At 40.7% G+C, this 22,694-nt stretch overlaps 1 long non-coding RNA gene across 2 annotated transcripts in view; it reads left to right on the top strand.

The window, feature by feature from the left end:
- The first annotated feature begins 229 nt into the window (after positions 1–229).
- LOC132422114 (uncharacterized) overlaps positions 230–22,694 on the top strand; it is a 64,576-nt gene continuing 42,111 nt past the window's right edge. The window contains exons 1-3 of one of the 2 annotated variants that reach the window (XR_009518810.1): positions 230–485; positions 7,592–7,658; positions 11,695–12,246. This is a non-coding gene — a long non-coding RNA (uncharacterized lncRNA). Of the gene's footprint in view, positions 486–7,591; positions 7,659–11,694; positions 12,247–22,694 lie in introns of those variants that run through there. The other variant, XR_009518811.1, reaches the window with a different exon arrangement.

Raw genomic sequence — 22,694 nt, 5'->3', positions numbered from 1 at the left:
TGTATCTTTTCTTAGTCTGACAATGATTTTTCTTTCTGGGGAAGAAAATTTACATAACCGCTCCATATGTAAAACAGTGTTGCTTGGTGAGTCATGGTCACAAAAAGTTCCTTTGGAACATGTGACTGAATCTCTGCCTCAGCCAGTTTTTTTTTTTTCTTTTCCCATGGCCTTCTTTGACACTCTAAGCCCAGAAGCTCCCCACTCGCCTGGCCCCTGCTCTATGAAGGCCACATCAGGTGTTACTGGCTTTCCCAGCTGCCTCCTGGCCCTCGAGGGTGAGAACAAACCTCTGGGGACAGGGCAAGAGGTCACCCTTTGAGCCATCCCTGGACCTTGTGAAGCAGGTGCCACTTCATTCTAGGAGTTGGAAGGGAGAGATGCACCAGTCTCCTGCCTCAGCCCTGGAATCCTGATCAGGGTGTGATGCGTTGCTACCAGTCTGCTCAAGAATCATCTTTCCATGGGAGGTGGGGAGTTCAGTGGTGAGTCACTCAAATTAGTCTCTGCTGTTTGGGCACGTTACTTAGGATTAAGTATTGTCAGTTTGTTTATTTATAAGTTGTTTGTTTATTTATAAGTATTGTCAGTTTATTGACATTGTATGTCAGTTTTCTCATCTTTAAAATGGGAATAATAATGCCTATTTCATGGACTTGTGAAAGATGAAATGAGAATCCATATAATGCATTTAGCCTGATGGATATAAGTTGTTAAAAATGTGCGTTACTGTCATCATTATCACGTATTATATAACCAGACTCAGTCTCCAGCTGAATAAGTGGTAGTGGGGGGAACTTCGTGACTGAAGTAGAATTAAACTCTGACCATACCTATTTAGAGGGGTGACCATCTCTCACCCTGAAAATAATAGGATAACAGGATTTCATACTATTTCTCCCACTTAAAACAACCTAAATATAGTCTATAAAAATAGGCTTTGGGAGCAGATAGACTTGGATTCAGATACCAGCTCTGCCACTTACATGATCTTGGGCAAGTCACTTAGCCTCTGTGACAATCTGTACAGGGTTTTCATACAGTGATACTGAGTTTGAGAACATGATGTAAGCATGACATCCAGAAGACCGTCTGGCACTTAGTGGGATCCTCATATATCGTCCCTCTTCCCTTTCTTAATAGCCATTAAATAAATCAAGTAATAAATACCTATACTATGAAAAATGAGGATATCTTTATTGTTCAGTGTCTTGAGGCCCATTGTGATACTGTGATATAAGAAGAAATATACATTTGGTTTTTGTCCCTGGTAGAGTGTTTCCTTGGGTTCTGTGAGCCATTATAGCAAATTATCGAATCCCAGGAGGGGGGTTGTGGGAAGCCCTGATCTGTAGCCAAGTTGGGCAGAAGTGTGGGTAACCTGGGGACACACTTCTTGCAACTGGCATCTGAAGTGGAGAATAGTCTTGTGGGACTGAGCCCTTAACCTGCGGAGTCTGCACTAACTCCGGTGGTTAATATCAGAACTGAGTTAAATTGCAGGGCACCCAGTTGGTATCTGCAGAAAATTGGAGAATTGCCAGGTGTGAAAAACCCTCACATTTGGTGTTGGAAGTATTGTGAGTAGAGAAACAGTTTTCATTTACCCGTTAGGAATCTCCAATCAGATGGAGACACTTGTAGACATTGATAGAAGAATAAGCATTTACTGAACACTACTATGTGCCATGCACTGGTTAGGCATTTTGTAATTTCATGTATTCTTTAAAACTCTGTGAGGAACATGTTAATAACACAACTTTATGGATGAGAGAACTGAAGTTTAGAGAATTTAAGACCTTATCCCAAGTCAATCTGGTGGTGAAAGTCCACGCTGTTCCTACCTCCTGCTTCCCTGCATTGCTCCAGATCTCTGGACCAACAGCTACTACATCTCTAAAGGAGAACACCCCCCTAGTTACAGGTATTGGTGGTTAAACCAGAACCAGCATGATAAAGTGGTCGTTTGGAACTCTACAAGCCTAGAGGACACCTCATGTCAGTGGCATAACCCCGGGGCCCTGGGTAAGAAGAATATGCCTAAATTTCTCCAGCCCCCAATCACAATAACTTCCAAGACACAGTCACCCAGCCAAAGCTTCTATCTAGCTCTCTTATTACCAACCCAGTGATGACCCTGTCTATTTGATCCTTTAGTGGTGGAATTTGGGGCCAGTTCTCTTACTAGGGCACAGAATCTTGCTGTCAGGACCAGAGACAGCAGTTCTCTGGGATTTCATTGATGAAGTTCAGTTGGTAATCCAGGGCAGACTTTGTCAAGAAGAAAGATGGAGAGAGAAACTTCTGTAATGACCTCTAGCTATTAAATTTGACCACCCGCTGAAATCAATATCCCCTCAAGTTAATCCCAGACGGCCTAAATCAGTTACAGTCAACTACAATTTACGTCACACAGCAGCCACTGGGAGGTACAGAGAAGCAGGGTGCGGGGAAGGTAATGAGCACAGGCCCACATCAGGACCCAAGCAGATCATTTCTACACTCCTGGGACTGTTGCAGGATGAAATTCCCAGCCTTCTTTTTAAAAATGAAAATACCCTTTTCTTCTGATTTTAAAATAATGCATGCATATTACGATTGTTTTTGTTTTAAAATCAGACAATAAGAAATGTTTAAAAAAACAAAAATTTAAAAAAGCAAATGAAAATCTCACCCTTACTCCTGCCAACTAGTAATAACATTCTGTAAATCCTTCCACACATTTTTTTTTGTTCGTATACCTCTAGCCTCCCCCTCCAATAATTGTTTTAAAAATAGGACTGTACTGTGATTTTATTTTATCACTTCTAACATATCATAAGTATCCACCCAAAGAATACAGATCTCTGTTGCTGTTTTAATGGATTTATGATATCCATTATAGAGATGTACTATAATTTGCTTAGCTATTCCTCTCTTAAATGGTTTCCAGTACCATGATGATAAATAAAGCTGCAACAAACACACTGGTACATCTTTGGTAAATATTTTATGTTGTGTTCAGGCCATTAACCCTGAACTTAAAATTCCACAAGACCTCAGGAACCTCAACCTTACTTTTGTGCACTCCCTTGATAAATTATGGCTAAAACATTCATTCACTCATTCATTCATTCAACAAATATTTATTGGGTGAACATGTTCCAGACACAGGCCTATGCTCTGTGGAGATGCAGTGAGTAAAACAGACAAAAATCTCTGCCTTCAGAAAGCTCGCATTTAGAGGGATGAAATTAATGATAAACAAAATAAATGATCTTGTGTAACAAGGTGGCAAGTGTTAAAGAGAAAACTAAGCAAGAAAAGGGGAATTTCTTCTATAGTCATTCAGCATTTATTCTCTCTATCATCGTGCTATTCAGTTTAATTCAATAAACATCTGTCGAACCCCTACGTTATGTTCTAGGTTACTGTTCTAGGTATTGGGAATGGGGCATGTAGAGCTGAATGAAGTATGAGTCCTAGTGTAGAGAAGCTCACAATTATTTTCTTCCTTGTGACTTAACCATTTCATCTGTGTGTGTTTTGTCTTCACAACTAGATTAGAAAACCCTCAAGGGCAAGAGTCTGTGTTTTATACTTCTCTTGTGTTCTCTTGAGCTTTTAGCATAATGTTTCTTTTTAACAGAATTAATGGTTAATAGGTGCTTGTTATGTACTGTACTTGTGGAATAGAAATGGCCTTGGTCAGTTCAAACTGATATGGCTCCTGTGAGAAGGAGTATAAAGAGCTTTTTAATTTTTATTTCAAATTATTCTGATGCCATTAATGATATATAGAAGGCAAAACACATAGTAAACTTAGAGAAGATAGTAGAGCCCAGAATCAAATCGAAAATATTTTTCCACTTTTAATATAAACCGTGTTTTCCAGGAAAAAACACACACACACACACACACACATAAATTGGGGAAAAAAAAAAAAAGAAATGGTGCTGGTGGTTTTGAGAGATGACAAACTGGGTTCTGATGAACCAAGAAAGATTCAGGGTGAAAAAAAGGCACTGATTAACATCCAAGGTTAATGAGAAAGCTACCTATTTAGATCATGATGTTGGCATTAAAAAAAAAGAAACTTGCTCTAAATCATGCATTAATTAAGTATAGTAATATAGATATGTTAATGTTAAATACAGTAATTTTAGCTCTATTGTGCAAAGCTGGTTGAATAAGTAATACCATTTTTGAAAGAAAAACAAACAAAGCAGAGACACGTGCTGGGATTTCACCTGGCTCTGTGTGGCTTGTTTAAACTGCCCCCCACATCGGACTAATGCACACCAAACCCTGCCTGAAGGGGGCGCTCTAACACTCACTTGCAGTTCAAGGCCTTCGCTCTATAAAGTCCCTCAGTTCTTCCAACAGACCCTTGTTTTGTGCTCTTTCCCACTTCCTGGCTATCTTCTGGCTGTTTCATCTCTCATTAAAAAGAAGAAAAAAAACCCTGCCATACAAAGTAGGTAACTCAAAGTATGAAGTGCTGCAGGATAAGACAGGCTTTATATCTATCATGATGGAATGCCTAATATTTGTCAGGGATTGTATCCTGCCAGCTACATATATTATTTCTAATTCTCAAAGCAACCTTGCAAAAGGAGCAATATTGTCCCCATTTTGTAGAAAAGGACTCTGAGGTTGAGAGATGTCACAGTGTAAGTATGCACACTGCTCCCTGTAGCTGCCTTTATTTGTCTGTTTGCTTATTATTAGTACCATCATATTATTGTCATAGTTGATGTCATTCTGGCAGAAGTAGTATAATTTTAAAATATTTCTCTTTAAATTTAACACTCATTTCTCCCCCATGGCTTCTCTCAACAAAGACTCTGCCCATCCAGGCTTGGAGGGTTTCAGTGAGGACCTGTAGGCGCTTTCTGGTATTTTCTGGCCTAGCCCTTTGAGCTGAGTAAGACCTGGAACAGGTGAAGCTCCCACAAGGCAGATCCCAGCTGCCTGCAGGACCAGGCAGGGCTTTTGACTCAATTCTCATCCTTTAAAAACATCTTTTTCCTAGCTTTATTGAGATTAATTGACATGTAACATTATGTAAGTTTAAGGCATACAATGTGATGATTTATTACACATATATATTGTGAAATGATTACCACAGTAAGGTTAGTTAACACCTTCATCATTTCACATAATTATCTTTTTGTGTGTGTGTGTGTGTGTGGTGAGAACATTTAAGATCTACTCTCTTAGCAACTTTCAAGTGTATAATAAAACAGTATTGTTATCTCTAATCACAATGTTGTGCATTAGATCTCCAGAACTTATTCATCTCATAACTGGAAGTTTATACCCTTTGACCAATATCTCCCCATTTCCCTCGACTCCCAGCCCCTGGCAACGACCATTCTACTCTCTCTTTCTATGAGTTTGGATTTTTTAGATTCCACATATAAGTGAGATCATACAGTATTTGTCTTTCTCTGTCTTATTTCACTTAACATAATGTCCTCAAGTTCCATACATGGTGGCACAAATGGCAAGATTGCCTTCTTCGTTGTTGAGTCATCCTTTCTGATTGCATTCTCCTGGCACATCCCAGATGGAGAGTGATATAAAGCCCCCATCTGAAGAGTGATATAAAAACCTCAGAATGAAATGGACCTTTTCCCAGTGTTCACCACAGCACTTGGGGCCCAGTAGGTACCTAATGATTTTTGAGTGGACGAATGACACTATTTACAGAAGTGTCTTACTAACTTTTGAAGCCTTTCTCACAGAATACAAACATAAATTTCAGAGTGGCTATTGTCTGGACTGACATGGAAAACTATGAAGACAAAATTATTGAGTCAAATCAGCAATGTGGCTGACTATGCCGAACTGAGGCCTAATTTAGGGGAGAATTCCTTTAAAAAATTAGCAAAAAGTTATTCTATTTAGTATAAAAACTTCTGCCATTTCCCTAGAGTCAATCGTGGCATCAGGGAGAAGTCAACCCTATATTTTTGACCTCTGTGATTCTATTATCAAATCCTTCTTTCTTAAAAAAATTTTAAGATTATGTAATACATATGTATTATAAAAATAGTAGAAAATACTGACAAGTATGAAGAAGAATTGTACATCACTAATAATTCCACCACCCATAAATAATCACAACTAACATTTTGGTGTATTTCCTTCTCCCATTTTCCCATGCATGTAATGTATATGCATTACAACAATGAAAACACGCACAAAGTTTTGCATCCTGCTTTTTTCACTTATAATAATACAGTATTTCCCCATATCATTAAATATCCTTAAAATCTTGATTTTAGTGGATGTAGAATATTTTATTGTATTTTTTTATTTTATCGCATAATTTATCATGGACTTCGTCAGGCATCGTTCTGACTCTTTGACTGTATAAAGGCCCCACAATGGATAGCTTAGTGTGTAGTTACTGTACACACCCATGGTTACTTCCTTTTGATCTTCTTCTCATTTTTAAACTCCACGCTCAGCTACTTCTAAGGCAATAATTTTTAACCAGTGAGACATGGCCCCTCGGATGGGATGGCAAAGAGCAGGATACATATAATTTGAAAAGCCTTACTTGAAATTTCCATTGCATTATTTTTTTATTAAGATATTTAACTGTTTGGAAATTATATAGCAAAATGTGGGATTTTATTTTTCTAATGGGGGAATGGGTTAAAAATGCACATTCATTCAAAAATACTTATTGAATACTTACCTCATGTGAGGCCCTGTGCTAGACCCTGGGGATCGAGCCATGACGAAGACAGGCAGGCTGAGAATACATACTACGGTTTGCATAGAACACTTTTAAAGCCTCTAATGGCCTGTACAGATCATTTTTCTTTTCTTTGTCAATGTTGTTTGGAGCAAATCAGATTTGTGCTGAGATTAAAAGGGACTCTATATGTTCAGTGCCTGGCAGAGTGCCTGGAATACAGTAAGTAGGTCTTCAGTAACTGCAACTGCCCTCCACCTTCCCATCCCCTCAAAACAAAGGTTTCATTCATGTTGGTGGTTGTGTTGAGTCTCACGACTCAGTCTGAGACCCAGCATGCAGGGGATGGCTGCTGGCCAGAACTCTTCCCTACAAACATAGAATCTTGGTATCATCAACACCAGACTCTTTCTAAGCTAAAATCAATATGACTTGGTTTGAAGGGTCAGTCATTTATAGACTTTGGGGTTCAATACTAGCCTGTGATCCTGGGTGGTCGGGCTTCTGTGAAATGTTCTCTTTGAAATCATAATGGAAATGTGGGGGTCATTCAGTGTTACCTTTGCATTTTACATCACTATTAACTCTCCCTTTAAACCTCAGAGTTGCTGATGCTCAGTTTCCCAAGATCATTTCTTGCCTTGGGAACAACTTCTCATAACCTTGAAAGAGATTTGGCCATTTGGGGGAAGATGGAAAGGTGATGTGATGGAAAAGGAGGATGTAAACTGTCCTCCTTTGATAGGCCAACTCTCCCCACTCCCCACAGAACTCAGGGGAGAAATACAAGATTATTGGGGAGAGTCAAGTTCTCATTGTGAATTTTTTTCTTTTCCTTCAGCATACAACCCATACATTTTCTCAGAAGGAATCTTGTCTCTTATGTACATTGTTTTTCAGTGTGGGTCTGCTGCAAACACAACTGGAGCTGGATAGCCAGGCACCCCTGCAGAAGTTCACCCAGAAGGTTAGTGGCTTATTTTGTGAAAGTTCTAGTTGGTCCTGGTGACCCATAACTTCTTGAAGATATTGTCCTCAGAGACTGAAAGTTAAAAAAATCATTTTCTGGCCTCGATGAAGTGAACCAAAGACATATGTTTAGAGAGGCTGTTGAACTCAGAGCCGGGTTATAAGTAAGGAAAAATGTTATCTACCTCTTCTTACCTCCTCTATTACCCTTGGTATTCTAGATATATTTGTTTCTCTTTCTTCAGGGCATTTAAAATTTAAAAAAAAATCTTTTTGAAATCCCATCATAATACCATGTTTCCTAAAGTAAATCTAACCTAGCATGAAGAAATTATTAACAAAGTTTCTTTTATCCACATTAAAGAGTATTTGAAACATTGATCTTCTGACCACCCTTGATAAATCACGGCCATCTGGTAAGTCTCCAAGGTGCACTTACTACTCGTTGAATACATGATATACTCTGTACTTCAATAGAGCAAGTTTGGACAGACACAGAGCTGTAATGGAAAATGAAGCAGAGGGATTTATATGCCTAATTAAAGTAGCAAACTCTCAAATCCAGACCCATAAATTGACTTGTAGAGTTCTGATTGCTGGAAGAGTTGCAAATAAAAGCAGTTTGAGGTGAGAGATCATTTTTCTGGAAGCAGGTGAGCCCAGTGATTTAAAAATTGAAAGCTTTTACTCTTAGTAATTCCACTTACAACGAGAGTGTAAATTTTATCTGAATTATAACTATATATAAATCTGATTTATGAAAATCTGTCAAAAGAATCCTAGACTCTAAGAATCAGTGGCAGCTATAGCTTGAGAATCATAGGATTATTTAGCTAATAAACTCTAAAGTATATAAGACATAGAATTTAAAATTTGTTGTGTTTGGATAAAGTTATATATAAATAAAAAAAGGAATCTGGAAAAATAGTGGACCTCAAACAAGAGTAACAATTTGCATTCACTGGTGTCATCCACACAAGGCCATAATACATTTGTTTTCTCTTTCATTTTGTCGTTCTGAAAATACTTTTCTGATTGATAGCTGGTTATCATGTCCTGTGTTGCTCCATTTTATTATCATTTGGGGCCTTTCAAAGGATAAAAGTGCTTTTTAATCACATCGGTAACATAAACCATAATGACATATTTTTTTCCTTCACAAATGCGTAAAGACTGTGAGTACCTTACTATCCTGTGAGCTCCTTTCGGACAGAACCATGCCATTCTGCCCTGGGTGCCCAGCTCCGAGCTCAGTGTGTGGCTCCGTAAGCATGAGTTCACCCTCCTACACTGTTGGTGGGAATGTAAGTTAGTGCAACCACTATGGAGAAGACTATGGAAGTTCCTCAAAGAACTAAAAATAAGAGTTACTGTATAATCCAGCAATCCTTCTGCTGGGCATCTATCCAGACAAAACTATAATGCAAAAAGATACACAGATCCCTACATTCATAGCAGCACTACTCACAATAGCCAAGACACGGAAACAATGTAAATGTCCATCGACAGATGAATGGATAAAGAAGACGTGGTACATATATACAATGGAATATTAGCCGTAAAAAGAATGAAATAATGCCATTTGCAGCAACATGGATGGACCCTGGAGATTATCATACTAAATGAAGTAAGTCAGACAGAGAAAGAAAATATCATATGATATCCCTTATATGTGGAATCTAAAATATTACACAAATAAACCTATCTATGAAACCGAAACAGACTCACAAACACAGAGAACAGAGCTGTGGTTGCCAAGGGGGAGGGGATTGCGGGGGATGAAGTGGGCCTTTGGGGTTGGCAGATGCAAGCTATTATATATAGGATGAATAAACAACAAGGTCCTAATGTATAGCACAGGGAACTATATTCAATATCTTGTGATACACCATAATGGAAAAGAATATAAAAAAGAATGTATATATATGTGTAACTGAATCACTTTGCTGTACAGCAGAAATTAACACATTGTAAATCAACTATACTTCAATAAAAAATAAAATAAAATAAAAACACGAGTTCACATGAATTAAGGGAACCAGAACATCCTGGGCATTCCTTGGTCATCCCTGAGCCTGAGGAAAGCAATCGATTGGGTTGTCCTGTCAGGTGGGAAGTATCAGAAACCGTGCTGGGGACAGTTGTGGAATTTGGAGGTTTCGGATCTTCAGTACCACAAGGGCCTCATTTTTTGTAAAGTGAGAAAGAGATTTGGAAACAGAGAACCTGAATAGACAAAAATGTAGAACACAGGAAAAATTCCTAGACAGTCGATAAACTTGGTGGCAGGAAAGAAATGTGATCCTTCCCATACAGCAGAAAGTCTTCAGCTGTTCTCCTTCAAGGTTGAGCAACTCCCTGACTGCCGGAGGGAAGAAGGATAACTGGGGGGAGCTAATGGGCTCCCTATTATCAGCTGTAAACTAAACACGTATTTGCTTCCATAAGTATTTGACACGTAGTAAGCAGGGAATAATGATCGGGTCCAAATTACTCATCTGTTCCTCTGTAAGTGGTAAAGTTAGCATCAGCTGATGCAGTCAGTGAGAATCAGGTCTGATACAATCAGCAGGGGACACACCCTTGGTGACTGCAACAAAAAGTTCAAGGTGGCTTGTTTGGGATGAAAAGAATCCACTTGAGGTTGTCTTCTTGCCCTTCAGCACTGTCCCCTCTGTAGTTAGCCCTCAGACCAGCTCCCAGCCCTGCCACCTGCAGCTCTTTAAACAGCCCTCCTCCTCCGCAGGACCTCATAGCTACCTCTCATCACCCTGGCAATTGCAATGAGAACCCATGAATCACTTGCCGGGGTACGCCACAGCCTTTACCAGAGCGCCCTGGACAACCCCAGTTTCTTTTTCTCGAATATTCCAGTCTGTCCTGTTAATACACTAGTTCCATACTCTAGACAGACTTGGATTTGAATTTGCAAGACAAGTTGAAGAAGATAACGAAGCTCTTTAAGACTCAACATCCTCATCTCTAAAATGTGGGGTGACCACCCATCATGGGTTTGCCTAGGATGCAGGACTTTTAGTGTCAAAACCAAGAATGTCCCAAACAAACCAGGATGAGTTGGTCATCTTACTAAAACAGGAATAATAACACCTCATTTCTTGTGTAGATGAAATGTAATATTGTTTGCAGAGTATCTGTCAGGAGTAAGTATTCAATACATGCCAGCCTCTTACCTTCCTTAATCAATTAAAAGTATTTGTGAAATAAGGGTTTGTGGAATACCTGCGAGGTACCCCTCTAGGCACCAGGGGGCTGTGATCAAGTGAGGTCTGAAGCACAATTTCTATCTTCAAGGTGCTCACAATCAGGTTGGAGATATAACATTAATGCATATGAAATTGATATTTTATTTACTTATGCTCTGTTCCTTTCCCAAAAAAGACTGGAGGAAGCTCAGAATAAATGATACAGATACATGAAAATAAGAGTTGAAGGACGACAGCCACATAATTAGAGAGACAGTGGTGGAACAATTATACTAGAAACCCAAGGCTAAGGAAAGCTATTCCGACTGAATCCAAAACAGCCAGGAACAAAACAAGAATAACACAGAGCAGACTGAATTAAACAGTAAATTATATGGTATCAGTTTCAGAAGTTCAAGGTAGTGGTCTAAAAGTTCAAGGTGGAGTTCAGTGATGATTTCCCTCAAACCAGCTGCAGTGATTATGGGCAGGATGCCTCCTGCATGCTTCCGTTTCCTCTCAAAAACAGGGAGAATGCTTCTCGTGACAAGACATCAACTATCGATAATGCATGTGTGTTTCCAAACTCTCCCCTTCTCCTGCCTACTAGGGAGGCTGTGTTGCCCAAGTTTCTCCCAGGGCACAGGAAAAAGAGCAAAGGCCTGGGGGCAGACTTTAGAAGAAATTTTTTCTCAAGAATTTAGGAGAAGAGAGAAGAGAGGGAAGGCTGTGGTGGGTGAGGGAAATAGATGAAAGGATTTTTAGGAAGTGTTGTCCAGAGTCATATATTCCCTTTACGGTGCTTGAGTAATTTTGGAAATTTCTTTTTAGCTGGCAGACTGTCTTTCTTTGATCCCAGCCCCACTCTGAGACATGAGCTGATGGGTGAATGAAGGAGAAGGCACTTTGCAAAGGCCACGTTTGAAGCTGGATCTGAATCCTCTCCTAGCAGCTCAGACCCTCTGCTTTTGCTCTTCAGTCAAAAAGGAAAAATGCAAAAGACTTGGACAATTGGGATTCTGGCTCATTGGTTTCATAGTTGTACATCTTTGGACAAGTTACTTACCCTGCCAAATCCTCAAATGCCTCATCTGTAAAATGGATTATTTGAAGAGAAATAAGATAATGTATTTGCATATAAAGCCCTTAGCACAGTGCCAGGCCCTCAGTAAATGTCAGCTCCCTTCTTTCCTTCCCCTTTTGCAATCCCATCTTTTAATAATGAGAATTGACAGTAGGTGGGAAATTCATTCCTCCTGGACCAGCCCTATGCAAAGCTGAAAGTCCCATGTCTCTCTCCTACCTAACTCTTCATCCAGTTACTCCCCATACCTCCCAGGTACACCCACCTAGGAGTCTACTTATCCAGAGATCTGCCTTTCCTGTGTCTGTCCCTTGGGTTTGCAATTGCTCCTTCAGGGCAGTGACCACAGCTTTCTGACTTGATGGGTAGCGTAGAGCACAAAATCAGACAGATGCTGTAACAGAACAAACCCTTCTATTGCTCTGCCATTGTTTTACAACTCTCATCTTTCCTCTACTTCATTCCCATGGTCTGCATCTAACACCTAGAATGGCTCCAGTTCTGAAGCTTAACATCCAACTTTCTTTCTGATAACAGCATCCCACCCTTGCAGCTCATTCACTCCCTTAACACACACTTTCAACCCCAGTGTGACCTCTGGTTCCAGAACTGCTCATTTGGCCCCCAACTCTTTTCTCCCTTTGGCTCTACTTCTTTTTTTACCATGATCCATCACTTCAGTTGTTCTCTCACCATTTCCCTTTACCTTCGTACCCCATGGCTGTCCATCTACTCCAGAACAGTCAGCCCTGGATCAGTCCAGCCACTTACACTCAGACCAATGAGCTCTGCTAAGGAAAATCGCATCACCATACAAATTCACACTTTCCAACCTCCCAGGGCTCAGTGCTGCTGGAAATCCTCCATGTGTCTTAGTGTTTCTCCCATCTCCTTAGCAACTACTCCACATTCCGCTTTTTTTTCCTTAAATCTACCCTTCCATCTTCCTCTGTCTCCTCAATGACCTTGTCCCTTAGTTCTATGGTGGGAACTGAGGGCTTCTTTCAAGGTCTTCCTTGCACCCCTTAGCTGCTCAGAGATTTCAGCCTGGACCATCCTTTTCCTCTTCCTAATTCCCTCAGTGGAAGATGATCTCACTCCATCAATCATCCCAGATTTCTTTATTAAATTTCAGATTGTTCCATTCGATTGGCCCTGTTCCTTCAGTGTGTAAATTTGCTCACTTTTTTCTCCTCAAAAAAATTCCTGTCACCACATTACTTACCCTTATCCCCAGTTATTGTATTATGGGTCAGGAGTAAAAATGTTAACAAGTGAATATCCACAGACTCTTCCCTTAATCCACCCTCTAATGAGAGTTCTGTCATTGCCATCTTGGCCTTTCCTCTCCCTCCTTCCGCAGGGGAAGGACTGTCTTTGTCTTTCCTTCTGTTGCAGAATCTGGGCAATGAGGTAAGAGGGGACTAGAAGGAACTCAGAGTAGCTGAGTGGATCTGCATGGTAAACAGCTGTGCCAAAGATGAGGAGGAAGATAAGAGAACTTGCCTGAGTGGGATTTCCATAAGTATTTTAGGGGAAGAGATGGAGGTTTTAAAAAATGTAGGCTCTCAGGTACCACAGTAGACTCACTGAACCAGAATATGCATTTTTTTCTTCATGATATGGATTTAACAAGATTCCCTAGGTGATCTGTACATTAAGGTTTGAGAAGCACAGACAAATTAACTAAAAACAGACCATAGGTATAAATATGAAAACCTAAGAATATCAAACTTCTAGAAGAAAATATAGGGGAAACACTTATGACCTTGGGTTGGGCAAAGAGTTCTTAGGTATAACAAAAAACAGAGCAAACAAAAAACTATGATCCATAAAAAGAAAAAAATAGATAAATTGAACTTCACCAATATTAAAAACTTTTTTACACTTCCAAAGACATGGTTAAGAAAATGGAAAGACATGCCACAGATTGGGAGAAAATATTTGCAAGTAACATATCTGATAAGAGACTTGTATCCAGAATATATAGAAAACTCTCAAAACTCAACAATAAAAACAATCCAAATTAAAAATGGGCAAAAGATTTGAATATACATTTCATTAAAGAAGATAGATGAATGGCTAATAAGTGCATGAGAGCAAACTCAACATCATTAGTCGTCATGGAAATGCAAATTAAACCACAATGAGATACCACTACATACCCTCTAGAAGAGCTATAAGCAAAACAATTGAAAAGACCAAGTTTCATGCCAGTGGGAATATAAAATGGCATAGCCACTGGAAAATAGTTTGGCAAATTCTTCAAATGTTACATATAAACTTAAGATAGAGTCCAGAAATTACACTCCTAGGATTTTACTCAAGAGAAACAAAAGTGTGTATCTACACAAAGATATGTATATGATAATAGCTCATAGAGGCATTATACATAATGGCCGAAAACTTGAAACAGTTCAGTTGTCTATGAAGGCAGGAATGCATGAGCGGCAGTGACTCTAGAGGTCACTGTCATCAGTAGCCAATCAGGACAGGTGCACAGGTGCTTAGCACTTTCCAGCATGCCTTTGCTTCCTCCTCTCCATGTCCAGCACATGTCCCCAACTGCTAGCCTTACTGACCAATAGTGGCCCCAGGCCCACCACAAGACACTTGACTGGACCCATGGAAGCACCAAAGCTTCCCCTAGACCTACCCACGAGGCTCCCTTCATAAGTGGTTGGACGTGTCTGGCTTCTCAGATTGATTGAGTGACTCTTCCCCTGATCAGCCAATATCACTTTCAGGCCTTTACTTCCCCAGCTCCTTGCACAACTGTGCAAGGTCTTATTCCTATAATAAGTCCTTCGTCCCATAACACCAGTCACTCCGTTCCCCTGACTGAACACTGTTATTGGTGCCAAAAGTGGTTCCAGGGGAACAGAAGCTTAAGGATAGGAATATGGAATTGGTTGACTGATCTGACTAGATTTAAAGGCTTAAAGACTCTGTTGCTAATGGTAAAGTGGACGCTGGTAGTCCACGGCATTTAAGTGGCAAACTTACATGACCACCTGTAATCACCTACAATCAAGCTCCTAGGAAAAACAAGGCATTGAGTATTAAGTGGCTGCTTCCACAGAAGATTATAGTGCAAATAAAAATTGTAAAGAAGTTGGTTGCCCTTAAGTACACTGGAGAGCTTGGGTAAAGAAAACGATGAGCTCAATGCTCTATATGCCCAGATCCAAGTGATAAACCAGAAAGCCCTGAAAGAAACTTTGTCTTCTGTGGGTTCAAGGCCAAGATTTCTGAAATCCAAACCCAAGGTCTAATCTTGAAGGTGGCTGAATTACAAGGCAAAAAGAATTTACATCAGTGAATGTACTGAAAACCATTGAATCGTATGCTTTAAAGGGGTGGATCATACAGTATGTGAATTATTGGGTTGGCCAAATAGTTCATTCGTTTTTTTCCTTACGATGGCTCTAGAGGTAATTAGCTGTCTTTAACTTCATTGAAAAGTTTTGTTAGATTGGATTGTGACAGCTGTCACATCAGCGTGCATTTAAAAAAAGACATCAAAATTGGTGAATTTTTGTGTAGCCAGTTTAATATTGAAGATGGAAGAAAAAAAGCAACGTTTTCAGCATATTACGCTTTAGTATTTCAAGAAAGGTAAAAATGCAACTGAAACACAAGAGAAAAAAGATTTTTGCAGTGTATGGAGAAGGTGCTGTGACTGATTGAACGTGTCAGAAGTGGTTTGTGAAGTTTCGTGCTGGAGATTTCTCGCTGGACGATGCCCCACACTCAGGTAGACCAGTTGAAGTTGATGGCAATCAAATCGAGACATTAATTGAGAACAATCAATGTTATACCTTACAGGAGACAGCCGACATACTCAAAATATTCAAATCAAGCGTTGAAAATCATTGTACCAGCTTGGTTATGTTCATTGCTTTGAAGTTTGGGTTCCACATAAGTTAAGCAAGAAAAACCCTTCTTGACTGTATTTCCGCATGTGATTCTCTACTTAGACATAATGCAAATGTTCAGTTTTTAAATGTAATTGTGACGGGCGATAAAAAGTGGATACTGTACAACAATGTGGAACAGAAGAGATCATGGAGCAAGTGAAATGAACCATCACCAACCATACTAAAGGCCGGTCCTCATCCAAAGAATGTGATGTTGTGTATATGGTGGGATTGGAAGAGAGTCCTCTATTATGAGCTCCTTCTGGAAAACCAAACAATTAATTCCAACAAGTACTGCTCCCAGTTAGACCAACTGCAAGTGGCACTCGATGAAAAGCATCCGGAATTAGTCAACAGAAAATGCATAATCTTCCATCAGGATAACACAAGACCACATGTTTCTTTGATGACCAGGCAAAAGCTGTTACAGCTTGGCTGGGAAGTTCTGATTCATCCACCGTATTCATCAGACATTGCAACTTTAGATTTCCATTTATTTCGGTCTTTACAAAATTCTCTTAATGGAAAAAATTTCAATTCCCTGGAAGACTGTAAAAGGCACCTGGAACAGTTCTTTGCTCAAAAAGATAAAAAGTTTTGGGAAGATGGAATTATGAAGTTGCCTGGAAAATGGCAAAAGGTAGTGGAACAAAAGGGTGAATATGTTGCTCAGTAAAGTTCTTGGTGAAAATGAAAAATGTGTCTTTTATTTTTACTTAAAAACCGAAGGCAATTTTTGGTCAATCCAATACATCTTTCAAAAGCTATTACCAAAAACCCCCACAAAATTTACAATCTTGCAAGTTTTTCTGTTAAAATTAGGGCATTGATTGGGAAGAGAAGGATTCTGAAAATTGGGAGGGGGACACATGGGCAGTTTCTGATGAACTTGAGGACTTCAGACTTTAAATTCTGCCAAGCCTCCTGTGTCAGTAGAAGCAATCCTTTCTTTCCCTGTCTGAGGAGGTCAGCCTCCCAATCTCAGACCCCATAATGATCTCTCCTAAAGTGGGTGACTTGCAAGGGACTGTTGATTTCCCTCAGGACCTACCCCTACCCTAGACCCTTTCCCTGTACCTCTACAGTCACTGATGATCTCATGCAAGCTCATGGCTTTAAGTGCCATCTCTATGCTGATGACTCAAATTTATAGCTTCAGTTCAGACCTCTCTCCTGAACTCCAGACTCATATATTCAATTGCTTTCTTTAAATCTCTGCTTGGATGCCTAACAGGCATCTCAAAATTAACTTGTCACAAGGGAGACCTTTTAGTTTCCCTCCCCCATCTTGCTCCTCCACGGCTAAAATTCTTGGTGTCGTTCCTTCCCTCTTCTCTTTCTCTTACACCCACATCTAATACATTAGTCAATCCTTCAAAAATAGCTCCATTAGTTACTACTTCTCGCGGTCGCCGCTGCCATCACCTGGGCTGAGACATTTTTTTTATCATCTGTCACCTGTGTTTTTGGAGTGGCCTCCTAGCTGGTCTCTTGCTTCTAGCTCTGCCCTCTTTCAGTCTATTTCCAACACAGTAGCCGCGGTGATCCTGTCAAAATGCAAGTCATATAGCATTACTCCTCTGCTCAAAACCATGTAACAGCTTCCCAGTTCCCTCAGGGTAAAAGTTAGAGTTGTTACAATGGTCTACAGGACCCTAGATGATCTGCCCTCCCCCACCACCTCACTCCACCCAGCCACACTGGCTGTTTCAGGGGTTCTTGAATGTGCTGGGTTTACTTCACCCCAGGACCTCTGCTCAGAATGCTCGCCCCCCAGATAACCATGCCCCTTGGGTCTCAGGGTTTCTCAGCACTTTCCCAGTGAGGCCTTCCCTGGCCACCATATTTAAACTCTCAAACTTTCTCCACTCTTCATGTTCCTATCACCTCTCCTGTTCATGTCTCTTCCTATTACTTACCACTCTCCCACATACTACATATGGGCGGGGATTTTCATCCCCCCGCCACTGCTATATCCCCAGTGTCTAACCCTATGGCTGGCACATAGTAGGCTCTTGATAAAAAACTGTAGAGCGTTGCATATATCCAGAGAAAACTCTAATTCGAAAAGATACATGCACCCCAGTGTTCACAGCAGCACTATTTACAATAGCCAAGACATGGAAGCAACCTAAATGTCTTTTCCTATAATGGAAAAGAATCTGAAAAAGAATAGATTTATATATATATATATATATATATATATATATATATATACACGTGTATATAACTGAATCTGAAAAAGAATAGATTTATATATATATATATATATATATATATATACACGTGTATATAACTGAATCACTTTGCTGTACACCTGAAACTAACACAACATTGTAAATCAACAATACTTCAATTAAAAAATAAAGGGAAAAATCAATATAAAATCTAAATAAATAAAAACTCGGAGGATGAAAGGATGCAAATAATTGACATGGGGTGTATAGTAGATACTCAATTATGTTAGTTGTCACTATTTACCTGGTTATTTCAAGTACAGAGTCAGGAGGTATTCTAGACTGTTTCTTCCTTTTCTTCCGCCCACTCCCATTTCTAAATAGTCACAAAATTCTGTAGCGTCTACCTTAGCCTCAGCCCTCATCATTTCTCACCTGGATTATTGTAATAGGCTCCAGACTGAATCCTGTCCTTTTCCCCTCTTTCTTTTCTCTTTTGCTAGACATTGCTGCTCGAGTTTCAAAATCACAAATCTGAGCACGTCAGTCCCCTGCTTAAAATTCTTCAGTGGCTCCCCGGCCCTGTCAGAGTTTACGCTTTTTCACTTAGTACACAAATCCTTTCGTGACCCAGCCCTCTGACCCCCTTTCTGGCCTCTTCTCCTGAGATTCTTCTTCACACCTTTCGCTTCAATCCAACAGGGCCACTCAGTTTCCCATAGAGCAATGTTCTTTTACACCTTCTTGCTTCTGTGTATGCAGTCCCTGCTGCCTGAAATGACTTCCTTTTTCCTCTGTCTCTTTTTAAACTCTAGCGAATCCTACTCATCTTTCACATCTCATCTCAAGCATGACAGACTCCAGAAATTCTTCCTGGACTTCTCAGTCTGATTTAGGTAGCACTTTTCTGTACATTGCCCATCACGGCACTACAGTCCTGCAGTGGAACTGGTAGTGTGCTGGTTTGCCTTCCCCCCTAGTGAATACAAACCTGGAGGGTAGGAGAGGCGTCACACTATACTTAACACCTCCATGTCTAGCACAGAAATGAGGGGGCTGGAAGTGTTTGCTGAAATCATGATGGTTGTAAGGTTAAGACTCTGCTAGCTTCCTGAGGCTGCCTTGCCTAGAAACAGAGAGGCAGGCTGGAAGCCAGGAAGCAAGATATTCATACAAGGGACATTTAGAGTTGGTCTGCTCTTGGGGTTAGAGAGTAACCACTTCAGAGAGAATAGGGAATGGGCCAGGCTCTATAAAACAGCAATGGTAGGAAAAGCACTTTGTATTTTACACACTTGATTTGAAGAATGTTTCTGACATTTTCTTTGTGGCATTTCCTTTGTATTATCCCTTAGTATGTAACAAAGTCTAATGGAAAATTCCAGTCTGCCTTAGCTATTCTAAAATAATCCATGAAAAACAATTTGGGTCCATGATTGAGCCGCAGTATTAAAGGTGCAGCCGTTCCCCTCTTGGTGGTGGCAGCAAGAATGTCTTCCAAACGGAAGAATTTTAATTGATCTATCACTTTGGAGGGCTTAAGGCTTCCCTCTCTGCTTTCACCAAAGGGAAGGTAAAATTTGCAGCACACAGTCCTCCCCACCTATGGATATTCTTTCCTGAGCTGAAAACCTGAAGCTTCAGAGTTTTCTTTTAGGAAAGAGGCTTTCCCCCTTCACAGAGACTTAATAAATACTTGGAATGAGGACGTTTTCTGATTGGTTGACCAGACATAAAGAGGCATTCTGATTGGTCAGTGCCAAGGTGGATGGAGTGGGTGAAGGGTAGGAGGGTGGTGATGGAAAGGCGCTGAAAGCCCCCTCTGCTCAGAGCGAGTACAAAGGCGCAACTGATGGTGAGCACATAAACATATGACTCAACAGTGAGAATTTCATTCTTTTCAAATAAGCTGTTGTAAGAAAGGGGCAAATATTTAAGCAACAGTTGGAGTGTTTGCAATTGCAACTCCCACGGATGAATTTAAGATGGTAAAAGGGCGACAGGGGACATTGGCTCACAACAGAGCGTTAAGGCTGTGGTAATAGAAAGCAATCTGTTCAAGGCGAGGTCTTGGAGGGCAGAGAAAACAAAAATAAAACCAAGCAAGCGAAAAGGGTAAATAATGGAGAGGCAATAACAACCACCTTATAATCACTGAGAAAATACCGACATTAATAAATCTTGAACGGCAGATACGGATGCTGAAGTTGAGGGGCCGGACTCTCTCAGAACCCCGGTGACGCTGGAAAAAGTGAAGGTGTTAGAGGAGGGGTAAAAGTAATAAAAATAAGTTAGAAAAACTATGCAGATACTAACCTGCTCTTGTTTTACGTGGGTATAGAGCACATCTGTATACTTCCCTTCCTTTAAAACTGTCAGCCATTCTTATAAATCTTCATCTTCATGTAGCTAGGAGAGAGTGATTTTAGACTCACAAAATTTTAGTGCTGGGGCTTAGAGACAATCTCTTCCAGCCCCCATCATTTTACACATGAGGATCCTGAAGTCTAGGGAGGGGACGCGATTTGTGCAGGATCACACTCTCAGACAACTTACCTGACTTCCCTTCCAGTGTACTTTCTGTGACGTCAGGAGTTTCCAAGTGTTTAAAGTAAGAAGACGCCCCCCCCCCCTTTTTTTTTTTTTTTTTTTTTTTGCAGTACGCGGGCCTCTCACTGCTATGGCCTCTTCCGTTGCGGAGCACAGGCTCCAGACGCGCAGGCTCAGCGGCCATGGCTCACGGGTCCAGCCGCTCCACGGCATGTGGGATCCTCCCGGACCGGGGCACGAACCCATGTCCCCTGCATCGGCAGGCGGACACTCAACCACTGTGCCACCAGGGAAGCCCAAGACCCCCTTTTTTAATGTCAAACATGTTGAACACTCTTACATGACCAAAGCTGTGCTTTTAGTATCTACTGATTATAAATTTTATATGCAGTCATGATAAAAAGCAACCATGAATTCAGCAAAGCTTATAAAGTATCTTGTATTACTCATGTACATTTGAAAATGCAGAATATATCTATGAGTGAATGACACATGATAGTTTCAGTCTCTAGGCAGCTTGGTGCTCAAAAGGACCATAACCCTGAGGCCTCCCAGGGTTGGCAGCTTCCAGGTTGGGAACAGGGTTCTGCACCAGGATGAGCTGGCTATTTCCAAACCCAGCATGAAAAGAAATACTTCCATTCTCTTAAGAATAAAGCAGGTATCAAGTGAAATCAAGTACCTTAATTTGAAAAGAATTTCATAAGGACTTTGGGTAATTTCAGACCACAGAAGAAGAGAGTCCTATTCTGTGAGCCTGGCCCAGGGCTCATCACCAGATGAGCAGAGCAGAGGGGCAGGGGCTGCCCTTCTATCTTCATGGGTAGGAAGGAAATCCATCCCACAGTGGGAGAAACTCCGAGTGTTACAATAGTCCTGGGAGTTGGAGGAGGGTTGGAGCGGTGGGAAGACTGAGGGGTGCAGTGCTCCCCAGATGGGAGGCTGCTGAGTTTGGCAATCTGTGGATCACACAGGTGGGGGTACTCCCAGGAGAGCCCTGGGTCAGTTACCACTTACTGAACACCTACTCTGTGCTAGGCACTCTGCTAGCTGCTTCACACGCACCATTTCTTTTAATAATCGCACTTCAAGGCAGAGGCTATTCTAACCCCCACTGTATGGTTGAGGAAAGAAAGGCTTAGAGAGGCTTTGTAATTTGCCTAAGATCTTGGGGCTGGAATTGGAACCCTGCCAGCTTGATTCCAAAGTGTCTGTTCCTAGCCACAACCTTAGCCAGCAAGAAGGTAGTGAGCTGTTGTGAGATTCAATTGAGATAACCCATGTAAAGTGTGTCTGAGCTTATAAAAAAGGCTTATTACATGGTGATGATGATTATCAATATTTTCAACATTTTTATGTTGGAAATGCAAATAACATTAAAAGGATGAAAACACTGGGGTGCTGTAAGAAAATCAAGAGTGTGAAACCTTCCAAGATGGGATCTTAAAAAAAAATGAATTGTGCCCTTGGGTAAGAGAGGGAAACCAGACTGTGGACCCAGAGGAATGGCCAGGGTACACAGGACTGATGTGGATGGACATGGATACCTCCCAGGGGTGACGAGGCTGCCTCCACCAGGATGATAACAATTACCATCAATGCAGGGGCGAGTCCTGAGACAGGCAGAATGTGGTGCGGGACCCTGTGTGGAGAAGTGTGTGATGGGGAGGCAAGTTCTTGGGATTTGATTGGTTGGGTTCAGAGACAAGAATATTTCATCACATTTACTCTTATTATTACCCATTTCCTTGTGTCCAGGTGGGTATGAGGGGGACATTTGCTAGCAATGACATTGTAATAGGTCAATGGTCAAAATGACATCCGAGTAGAAAAACCTAGATATGGTCAGGATCCAGAAAAGTTGAGTGTCAGTGGTAGGAAGAGTCTGAATAAGTGTTAAATTTAGCTAATCCACTTACTTAATCAGAAGTGGTCCTTTGGAACAGTTATTCAAAGTCTCCTTTGAAAACATGGAGCACTTCAAAAGAGTTCTGCCATGGTACGTAAGAAAGAAGGCACGGTTTGATAGCTTACATTTTCAAAAATTATCAGTTTCATTTTAGAGGATTAAAATTGTATATGTGTAGCAAAAATAACTTC

The sequence above is a fragment of the Delphinus delphis genome, chromosome 1 (assembly GCF_949987515.2).
Source record: "Delphinus delphis chromosome 1, mDelDel1.2, whole genome shotgun sequence".
NCBI classification, from domain to species: Eukaryota; Metazoa; Chordata; class Mammalia; order Artiodactyla; family Delphinidae; genus Delphinus; species Delphinus delphis.
The sequence above is the reverse complement of the archived record's forward strand: the minus strand, read 5'-3'. Positions and strand labels throughout refer to the sequence as shown.